An 11,271-nucleotide genomic window follows, 5' to 3' on the forward strand; every position below is an offset into this window, starting at 1 on the left:
GGATGCTCATATTGGTTCCTACATATTCTACAAAGATCTTTATCAGTCAAACCGCATAACAACATATGTTGTTACCTTTGTCATCGGTATGTTACTTGCCCGAGATTCGATCGTCGGTATCACCATACCTAGTTCAATCTCGTTACCGGCAAGTCTCTTTACTCGTTCTGTAATGCATCATCCCGGAAATAACTCATTAGTCACATTGCTTGCAAAGCTTATAGTGATGTGCATTACCGAGAGGGCCCAGAGATACCTCTCCGAAACACGAAGTGACAAATCATAATCTCGATCTATGCCAACCCAACAAACACCATCGGAGACACCTATAGAGCATATTTATAATCACACAGTTATGTTGTGACGTTTGATAGCACACAATGTGTTCCTCCGGTATTCGGGAGTTGCATAATCTCATAGTCAAAGGAACATGTATAATCCATGAAGAAAGCAATAGCAATAAAACTCAACGATCATAATGCTAAGCTAACGGATGGGTCTTGTCCATCACATCATTCTCTAATGATGTGATCCCGTTCATCAAATGACAACACATGTCTATGGTCAGGAAACATAACCATGTTTGATTAACGAGCTAGTCAAGTAGAGGCATACTAGGGACACTCTATTTTGTCTATGTATTCACACATGTACTAAGTTTCTGGTTAATACAATTCTAGCATGAATAATAAACATTTATCATGATATAAGGAAATATAAATAACAACTTTATTATTGCCTCTAGGGCATATTTCCTTCACTTACGGAGGGGGATTCGATCACGGAGGGCTTCTACATCAACACCATTGCCTCTTCGGTGAAGCGTGAGTAGTTTACCACAGACCTACGAGTCCATAGCTAGTAGCTAGATGGCTTCTTCTCTCTCTTTGATTCTCAATACAAAGTTCTCCTCGATGTTCTTGGAGATCTATTCGATGTAATACTCTTTTGCTGTGCGTTCGCCGAGATCCGATGAATTGTGGATTTATGATCAGCTTATCTATGAATATTATTTGGATCTCCTCTGAATTCTTATATGCATGATTTGGTATCTTTGCAAGTCTCTTCAAACTATCGATTTGGTTTGGCCAACTGGATTGATTTTTCTTGCAATTAGAGAAGTGCTTAGCTTTGGGTTCAATCTTGCGGTGCTCGATCCTAGTGACAGAAGGGGAACCGACACGTATTGTATTGTTCCCTTCGAGGATAACAAGATGGGGTTTTCATCATATTGCTTGAGTTTATCCTTCTACATCATGTCATCTTACTTAATGCGTTACTCTGTTCTTATGAACTTAATACTGTAGATGCAGACAGGAGTCGGTCGATGTGTGGAGTAATAGTAGTAGCTGCAGGTAGGAGTCAGTGATAGAACTCGACTAGATGGCGAGTCGTTCGACGTCCCAATCTTTCACGGTACTAGCAGCAGCAACTAGAAATTCCGGTCGAGCAAAGATGCAAGACCGTAAGATCAGAAACTTGTGTCGAGTAGATTGGATCGACTCCACACGTAGCAGCAACAAAATCCCCTCGGATCAGCAACAAAGATATTTGGTGTCCCCCAACATGGGATGTTTTCTGTAGTTTTATTGATCTCACGACTAAAACAAAAATCTGCTCTCTACATCGGCTGTAGCCAGCCTTTTATATAGGCATCACACACCCGATCAAACCGGCCCACGAGCAAAGCAAAACTGATACGGACTCTCTCTCCTAACCATAAACCGAACAGGACTCCTAGTACTACTACGACTCCTCTAAATCTCATACCTAAGGAAAAGTTCCTTTACCTAACAACCAAGAATTTAGTAATTAACTATCCGGCCACGCTGATCACTAAGATCCAAAATATACCTTAACCGTACTATAGCACCTTGGATTTAGAATGCTTCTGCATGTAAACCTCATGTGACCTGGACCGAAATAGGACCGACAATTATCCAACTTGGCATAAGAAAATTAGGCTTGACTTCTTCAGGCTCTGGTTCTGGTGACGGTATTTTAAGTGCCATTGTACCCATCATCAAAATATTAGAATTTGTAATATGATCAGTTATTGCTACGGCACTGACGGGCACATCAAATGTACTTGATACGGACGTGATGCCTATATTCATGATCATTGCCTTAGATATCGTCATAATTATGCCCTTCTCTATTAATTGCTCGGCAGTAATTTGTCCACCGTAATATTTTCTATCTTGAGAGAAGCCTCTAGTGAAACCTATGACCCCCGAGTCTACTTTCCATCATATAAGTTTCCGATCTACAATTTTAGTTTCCTATTTACTTTCTTTGCAATCTTTTACTTTCCGTTCCATAAACCAAAAATATTACTTTACTGTTTATCCATCTATATCAGATCTCACTTTCCAAATAACCGTGAAGGGATTGACAACCCCTTTATCGCGTTGGGTGCAAGTTGGTGTTTGCTTGTGCAGGTATTCGGTGGCTTGTGCGTTGTCTCCTACTGGATTGATACCTTGGTTCTCAAAAGCTGAGGGAAATACTTACTCTACTTTGCTGCATCACCCTTTCCTCTTCAAGGGATAAACCAACACAAGCTCAAGAGGTAGCAAGTATCCGGTATATACTATGCTTATGCATATGTGCGTTAGAAACATACCAATGGGGATTCCGAACTCCTTGAGAGCGCCCTTTTCATTCTACTATTTCACTAGTCATCACAATTCTCGCACATCATTTACTTTTTATGTTATTTAGTTACGATTTACAAACACTACTCAACAATCCTTTTTATCCGTCCTCACTCTGCTTTAAGTCTACAATTGTTTGCAGGCACGAAAATATATAGTTCTTTACAAGAGGCAAAAGTTTGATTCCCGTGCTGCCTGTGGGATCGATACTCCTACTTTGAAAAGGCTACAACTAAACCATGTGCACTTGTAGGCTATCACATACCGGTATCTTCAGAAGCAGAGCCTCCAAATTGGTTCCGTTGAACCATGGAAACTAAGTTCGGTTTGATCTTGTACTCAGCGACAGCAACCTCAGGTTGTGCTATGGGTTCACGCATAAAGTTATTGCCTTAAAAACAAAACTTCCAAGATTACAAGCCATGGTAATATTTTTGGGGTTTTTCAAGTGATGAGACTTGAAACAGAAATAAAACTAAAACTAAAGCTTTAACAAAAACTCTAAACACAAAGACTAGGAACACTCAACTCCTCCCCGACAACGGCGCTAGAAAAGAGGAATTTTTTGTGATCCGGAAATGGAATCAGAAAGTATCCACGTCTATTTCTCCAGAGGTGACCCTGGGTATCGAACCCACGAGAGGAAGGTCCCCTTGAAGCTAGGGTCTCTAGCAAGATTTTGTTAAAGAAACAATTCCAGCTTTTGACCGGATCAAATCAACAACCTTGAGTTGAACACTTATTATAAAAATAGGTACGGGTATGAGGTCTTAATGCTTACAACAATGTATTTGTGCTAGGACCAAATATGATCTTAATTTGTGCACTGGAAGTCCCCCGTCGAGATGTGCTTGTTACGAACCGAAGTGGGGGATGTGTCCAAATTACATCTTGACCGGCATGCATCCTACATCAAGAATCAATTGTCCAAGTGAAGGCCCTATCCATCTCAAGGGGTTGCCTCAATAATTAAGATTATAATAATCAGACAAGAACTTTGGGCTTTTAATGACTACACCTCTTGAATCCCCAGAGATAAGATTCGTGTTACTGTACTAAACCCTTCTGTCACTGGTGTTTAGAATAACACTTCATGGTCTCCCTGCCCTTAGCCTCTCCGTGGTTCGCTCTCCATGATCATGGGTACCTGTAGGGATGAAGAACACAGATGAGACAAGAGACATATACGGAACAATTTTATTTCACACATACGGGGTATTAATTCAAAGCACTTCTATTGATCCCCACAACAAATACAGAGGGTTGCAAGGATCTTGCCTCAACCCATACCTTACCGAACTACTCAGACAAGGAGATCAGATCACACGAAGAACACATAGAAGAACACATGATGGAGATTGATTGTTTGATAACATTTTTTTACAATGGATGCCGTGTGCGATGTACGATTACAAGTACGATCTAGTGGAAGATGAACTATGGTGGTGATGGTGGCTATGGAGATGGAAATGATGGCGGCTAGGGTTGATGAAGAAGGATGAGGATGACTCTGTTGTGGCTTTGCTCGTGGATGTTCTATTGACATTTCGGCCTCGCCCCCTTTATAAAAGTTGTTCAGGTGGACGAGGGGCCTCGGTTTCCATGTCATACGGCCGCTCATGTGCGGGGTCGCGGTCGTATGGAATGTCGTCTTTTGCACTGTTTCTTCTAGTGCGCATTCTCCTGATTTCTTCTATCTCCTCCTTCAGTCATTTCCATATTCTCACTTGATTTCGTGCATATTTAGCCCATTTCCTGTAGAAACACAAGAAAGAGAAGATTTTTGGAGTCCTTTGCATTCATTAGTCATTAGTGGAAATATCGGAGCGAATATCTTAGTTTAATTGAAATATCTCGGTTTAAACAATGGGTAGATGAGTGTGAAAATATCACTCATCAAGCACACGGATTCTTGAACGTGAGAGCCGAGGGAGGGTGAATACCGTCTTCCTTGAACTGGTCGTTCATCATACCACAAACTTGACAACAATCAGGCAAGCGCTCATACTTGACAGCGAAAATCTCCCGCTGCCCTCCTCTGACCATGGACGTAGCTTCCTTCAGAGGGGTTTGAACGTCAAGCCTCACTCTGGCGCTATAAAAATTACACTGGAAATCGAATGATGAAGGTTCATCATCAATGTACTCCCCAATCTTTGACACCAGCTATTTAACCATGCCATGATAGGCCTTTGGTGGGTTGATGATCTGCGCCCAAATCTTAAGGTGAATAGCTTGATCGTCGAGGGCTTTGTGTATCCATCGTAAGGAGCACTGAGAACTGGATTGCCCCTGAAGTGCCACGGCCCTTCCTTGGTGACAGTCTCCCAGTCCCCTAAACAGCTGAAGTGCGTCACAAAAAGGTTTTCCTCTAGGGTTCGAATCTTCACCCCACACGCAAGACCCCAAGCAGTGCGCATGATTTTGGAAACCCAATAGCTGCAACAATATTTGTCCATGTGGACTCTGACAATGATCATCCAGCGCAGGTTCTCTTAGACAGACGCCACTTCCTCCTTGAAGATCACATCGTCTAGGTCATCCTCCCCGAGAGCTAGATCCCTCATCATCTCATCCAGCCTCTCCTTCCCTTGCGAGCCCAAAGAGGATCCATGTTTCTTCGCCATGGTGCCGCCTTGTAACAGATTAGATCAGTAGCCGAAGAAACCTCACCTCCCCTTGATCTCTCACCGTCGACTTGCCAATGCTGGGAAGTGGTGCAAGGACCGACCCTTAATCCGCTCGAGCGGTCGCCGGCGGAAGAATCAGGGGCGAGTGAGAAAGCGTTCTCAATATCGGCGGAGCCGGCTAGAGGAGATAAACCCTAGCATGAGGGAAGAAAGGGAAGTTATTTATTTCGTTTTTTCCTTCTTATCTAAAACAAGTTCGTTTTTTCTTTTTTTTCTCCATTTTTGTTTTCTTCTCTCCGTAATTCGAGATTTAGAAGAAGTTACAAAATTAAATAAAATTGTGAATTCTGAAAAAGTTCATGGAGCCAAAAGTGTCCTTGAATTCAAATATTGTTCATAAATTTGAAAAAAATGTTCGTGATTTCAAAATAATGTTCACAAAAATTAAAAAAAAATCACTAATTCTAAATAAAAATGTTGGTAAAAAACCTTTTCTCCTGAATTTAAGAAATTGTTCCCAATAATTCAAAAAATGTTCATCGTTTCAACAAAATGTGCGCCTTTTCAAAAAATAAACTTAATTTTCAAAAAATATCCATGAATTTGAGAAATGATCTCAATTTAAATAAATAAAGAATGGCTCATATCTGATGATCAAAATTAGAAATTTTGATGATATTTTTAATATTCATGAAGATTTTTTATCAGATGGTTTTTTTAATTTGATGAACATTTTTAGAAATCAATGTACAAATTTCAAATTTGATGAACACCTTTTGAAAATGACGAACACATTTTGAAATTGATGAGCAGTTTCTAAATCCCCATGTACAAAAAATGAATTCGTTGAACAATTTTTTAATTTGATGAACAAAAATATGTTCGCAAATTTGAAAAAAAAACACAAAAAATGTTTATGAATTTGAAAATGTCATGATTTCGAAAACAATTCACGAATTTATAAAACAAGTTCATGAATCCAGAAAATATTCACAAAATTGAAAGATGTTCGCAAAAAAAAGGAAACAAAAAAGGAAAAAACAAAAACAAAAAGGAAAGAAAGGAAGGAAGAAAAATAATAAAAAACATAAAGGAAAATAAAAAGGAAAAGGAAAAGAAAGAAAAAACAAAAGAAAACAAAAAACCAGGCCAGGGAAGGTTCTAGAACCTTCCCAAAATCGGTGGGGATAAAACACTATTGGGCTAGAAAAAATACGCGTCCCGAGGGGTACGCGCGATGTCATTCGCGGGCGACCTATGTGCCAAATAGGATCGCCCGGAAGAAGAGGGGAGCACGTAACTGAGGAGTGTCGTTCCCAGCCTCCCCAAGGGTCACTTGGGGTGGGGTGGGCGCGCTCTCAGCCGCCGCCACGTGTCGCGCTCTAAGCGCTTTTTTCGAATTCCTTTTCATTTCTCCGCACGCGTTTTTGACTTTTAGATGATTTTCCCAGTTTTTTTGGTTGTTCACCAGTCTTCCTTAGTTTTTGGACAAAAAAATTGAATTTTCTGCATGGAAACACATGTTTTTTCCTTCCACGAGAGGCACGGTTTTGATTTCGTGAGAGGCACGAATTTGCTTCGCGAGAGGCACGTTCGTGCCTCTTGGAAACGGAAAAAGGACGTGTCTTCTCTTTTTCTTCTTCCGTAAGAAACACGGTTTTGCTTTCGTGAGAGGCACAGTTTTCCTTCTATGAGAGGCACGGTCGTGCCTCTAGAAAACGAAAAAATAAATATGTTTTCTTTTTTTTTCCTTTCGTGAGAGGCATGATTTTGCTTGCGCGAGAGGCACGATTTTGCTTGCATGAGAGGAACGGCCGTGCCTCTCGGAAATGAAAAAAAAACATGTTTTTTTTACTTTCGAGAGGCACGGTTTTGCTTCCTCGAGAGGCACGACCGTGCCTCTTGGAAACCGAAAGAAAAACGCGTTTTCTCTTTCTTTTTTCCTTTCACGAAAGGTATGATTTTGCTTCCGCGAGAGGCACGGCTCGGAAATGGCTTTCGAAAAGGAAAAAAGACGTGCTCCCGATTCGGTTTTTTCGTCTGGTGTTTTTGTCTGATTTTTTCTTAAGAAAAAGTTCGTCACAATCTATCAACATGGAATCTAGTTTTGAAGATCTCGATGCGAGAAATTCAACAATGAAAACAGTTCAAGATTTAGTCGCACGGTTTAATAGATAAATCGTTTTGAATAAACGGATCTACCGAAAAAGAAAAAACTCACATGTTGCGAAAAGCGACGCATATGCAGCGCGCCATTTGTTGCAACCTGGAAAGGTGGAAGTGATATTCCTCTATTAGTGACTTCGAGAACAAGAAGTTCTGTGATTTATCTCTAAAATAGTTCTGTGATTTCGTAGAAAAACATTTTAAATAACCGATGAAACCGTGTCCGGCCCGCTTTGGACGTTTTGGAACGGCAAGGCCCATCGAATTCCTATCGACGCGACGCTCCGACACGTCGACCTCGAGCTTCAATTTGGGAAAGATCGTGCCGCCGGCCGGCTTCATCCGCCGCCGCCGCGCTACCCGTCCCCAGCGCCTCTGTTCTCCGGGGGAGGAGCGCGAGCGGGCGGTGCGTCCTGGCCGTCTCGGTCTCGTCTTCCAATGGTAGGTCTGCCTTTACCTGCTCCCCCTTCTTGCATTTCTCCGTGGAATTGTTTGAGAACTTGGAGTTGAGTTGAATCTTAGTATTACCTCTCTTGCCGATTTCAAGGTCCATTCTGAAGCCATAACGGTCCATTTGAATCCGGTAGGATTTAGTAATTCCAACCTCTTCGCTAATTATCCCGAGCTGGCAATTTTTATTTTTGTGGAAAGATCCGGGTTGGCCGGCTTCATTGATTTAGCAGAAATTGGAGATCCATTTGGAGGGGAATCGCATGTAAAGGGTGTCCAATTGGGCGTTTTTGAGATCAATCATGTTGTTGAATACATGACAGTATAGTTTCCTTGTGCAATATTCAGTGACAGACTTGTAATTTTGGGTGTCTAGTTCTGATGTTTAAGTTCAGTCTCTGCGCTTGAGCATACACTAAAGTAACAATGGCTCATATCAACGGTGTGGTGCAGCTGGGCTCTCCCCATTGAGGGACTTGGAGAAGAGTGGTGATGGAGATCCCGCTGGAAGATATACGGAGGCCGCTAATGCGAACGCGTGCTAACGATCCTGACACGGTGCAGGAGCTCACGGACAGCATCCGTGTCATCGGCCTCCAAGTACCTGTGGGCATCTTTTCCTTTAACATTAATTTTACTTACCAAAAGTATTTTTCTTTTAGCTCATAAGATAAATATTCTGTCAGAACTGGAATTTTCTTATGTGGAATTGAGTACATATGAATAAAGTTATATAGTAGCTAATACGTGGCCCGACCACTGCTACTAAATTCCGTGATCTTCACACAGTTGTCTGAGGACTTTTGTGTTATGGTTCATTGAGATTCACTTGGTCGAGTATATGCGTCAATTTGAAGTGAGTTGTTTACCTGCATGTTCGGCATACAGCATCACAAAGTGCAGATGCATTTCAGCCCACATGATCCTGCACTATATGTCTAGAACGACTTTTCCTAAGCTCATTTGACATGTGAAGTCTGTTCACCTGCAGCAGTAACAACAGGGACTCTATTAGCTCTGTTGTGCTCCTCTGAACCAGTCTCTTTTTATTTTTGATATGCCAGACTTTATTCCTCATATAATGGCTAAGTCGTTTACAAAAATTGGAGAAATAAAATCAGGGACATTCGAATCCCAAAAGCCTGACGATCTAGTACTAGAACAATTTTTCGCAAGGTTATTAGCTACTCCATTAACCTCCTCTAAAGCAGTGACCAAACGACATACAAGCAAATTCAGACGCCAAGTGTTTGCATTCCATGATAATCGGAAGCTCAGGCCCCAAATTCATCTTGAACAACTGCTTCAACCGCAAAGGTGCTATCAGAATCAGTCTTCTTTTTAGGGTTATAAGAATCAGTCTTAGTTCAAAGGAAGTGTGCCCTTTATACCCGGACGGTCGGACCAGGGGCTTTATAATTTCAACAGCGGCTCTATTATGCCTAAGATTGGATCTAATCTAGGTCTAAACTAGGGCCTTACTTCTGTTTTTCCTTGGCCATCGAAGTAGAAGGTGCCCCCTTCTGGTTCGGGCACATGGGTAATTATACCCGGTCTTCAGTCAGTTGGACGCCTTCCTTTCCTGGTCTCCTGCTTGTGGACACCTTGAGCCTCCCAATCTTGATCTCTGAATGGTGGACGTCTCAGCCTCTTTCCCATGTGACTGGTGAACTCCCTTTCGCCTGAGGCCATGACATTAAGGAAGGAGGGGGTCTGCTGTAGATGTTCTCTTTAGCATACAACTTTTCCCCTTTTAGAAGTAAGATTAAGGGTTTGAGCGACTCTGAACAGGGCCTGGCATGATGCGGTATGGAAATTTACGCTTCCCGCCAACATAGAGCAGGGCCAGTGAGTTGAGATTCCACCCATTAATGACCAACATCACAACCATGAGACCGAAGCAATGCATCATAAAGAAACTTTGGAGGCACTTTTCAAAAGAACTGAAATTAGTAGATAACGGTAGACAACAATAAGTCTATATAGTTCAGTAGGAAAAATAAACTAAACCTGTAAATCTGTCTCTATTAATTCATATCGGAGCACTTGCTGAAGCACTTTACATGACAGAAGCAACATGCACGCCTAAAAACAGTACAAAGACAAAAAAAGATCTAATTGGGGAAAACGACAAGGACATAACAAATGATTGAGTATGTCTTTCTTCCTTTGCCGGAAGCACCCATTTTTTTGGAATTGCTGATTGATGACCGAATTGCTTCTATAGCACCTCCACCTCATTATCTTGGACTACTGGTATATCTCCCACTTCTCCATCTCAGCTTCCAACTCTTCTTCTCAACTATCCGTACTTCCAATATGTCCTTCCATGTCTCTATCTATTAGTATACTGATTACAGACTCCCCATAAATCCTCATGTTAATGGGGGAAAATACGATAGATTTGAGCCAATGGTCCAACTACAATTGCGCAAATGAACTTCAGGGGGACTGGATCGACTCCTGTCGCCAAAAGAAGGAAAGAAAAAAACTGTCCAAAGTTTCTTTATGAAGTGACCCATTCCGATAAATGTTCATCTGCTATTTTCTTATTTTCGACATCTCTGCCATTTCATATATAATCTTCCAAGCCTATGTCCCAACCTAGGTCTCTAGAGCAAGAACGTAACATGAAAATACCTCAGTAAATGCCAGTCGTGCCCCTGATCTCTTCATTCTCCATTCTCAGAGACCCAAATTTAATATCATGGAGAGTGTTGCGATTTAAAATGATGGTGAGGGTAAGGTTTTCATAACTGATTGGTTTGTCTGTTTGACTCCCAACTGACAAGCTGCAAACTATAGTGCCAGTGAAATATGAAATCCTTAATTTTAATTTATATCAAATATATCAACCCTATCGTCATATTTATATATAGGCATGCATTACATTGCCACAACATAGCAACACCACACAATATTAGTTACCGGGGACTCTTGGACTAAAAACAGGAAGAGCCAACATGCATGCTTTAGATAAACTAGTGTTAGTATAGTAGGATCTGACTATCAAGTAGAAGGTCTAATTTTCAAGTAATTTGGCAACTGAATCATATTTGATTTAGTCAACAAATATTTAACTTTTTGCAAAGATTCCTGTGCTTTTTCATGGGGTCATTGCAATCTCATAATGTAGGCAACAATCATGTACTCCCTCTGTCCCATAATATAAGAACGTTTTTGACACTAGTGTAGTGATAAAAACGCTCTTATATTACGGGACAGAGGGAGTATGATATATTATGATACAACAGTCAGGGCCACGTATTGAGACAATATGTACACTTTCGCATGGTAATACAACAACAATATATAGTCTTACGAAATAAGGGAGATGACAAACAATATATTAAGATGATGAGACTATG

The 11,271-nt window shown here is 41.2% G+C and overlaps 1 long non-coding RNA gene across 1 annotated transcript; it reads left to right on the top strand.

Moving 5' to 3' along the window:
- The first annotated feature begins 7,739 nt into the window (after window positions 1-7,739).
- Window positions 7,740-8,681, top strand: LOC120968574 (uncharacterized). The gene is made up of 2 exons (XR_005763117.1): window positions 7,740-7,894; window positions 8,357-8,681. It is a non-coding gene; the product is annotated as an uncharacterized lncRNA (long non-coding RNA).
- The last annotated feature ends 2,590 nt before the right edge of the window (window positions 8,682-11,271 follow it).

This window comes from Aegilops tauschii, chromosome 7 (assembly GCF_002575655.3).
Source record: "Aegilops tauschii subsp. strangulata cultivar AL8/78 chromosome 7, Aet v6.0, whole genome shotgun sequence".
In the NCBI taxonomy this organism is placed as follows: domain Eukaryota; kingdom Viridiplantae; phylum Streptophyta; class Magnoliopsida; order Poales; family Poaceae; genus Aegilops; species Aegilops tauschii.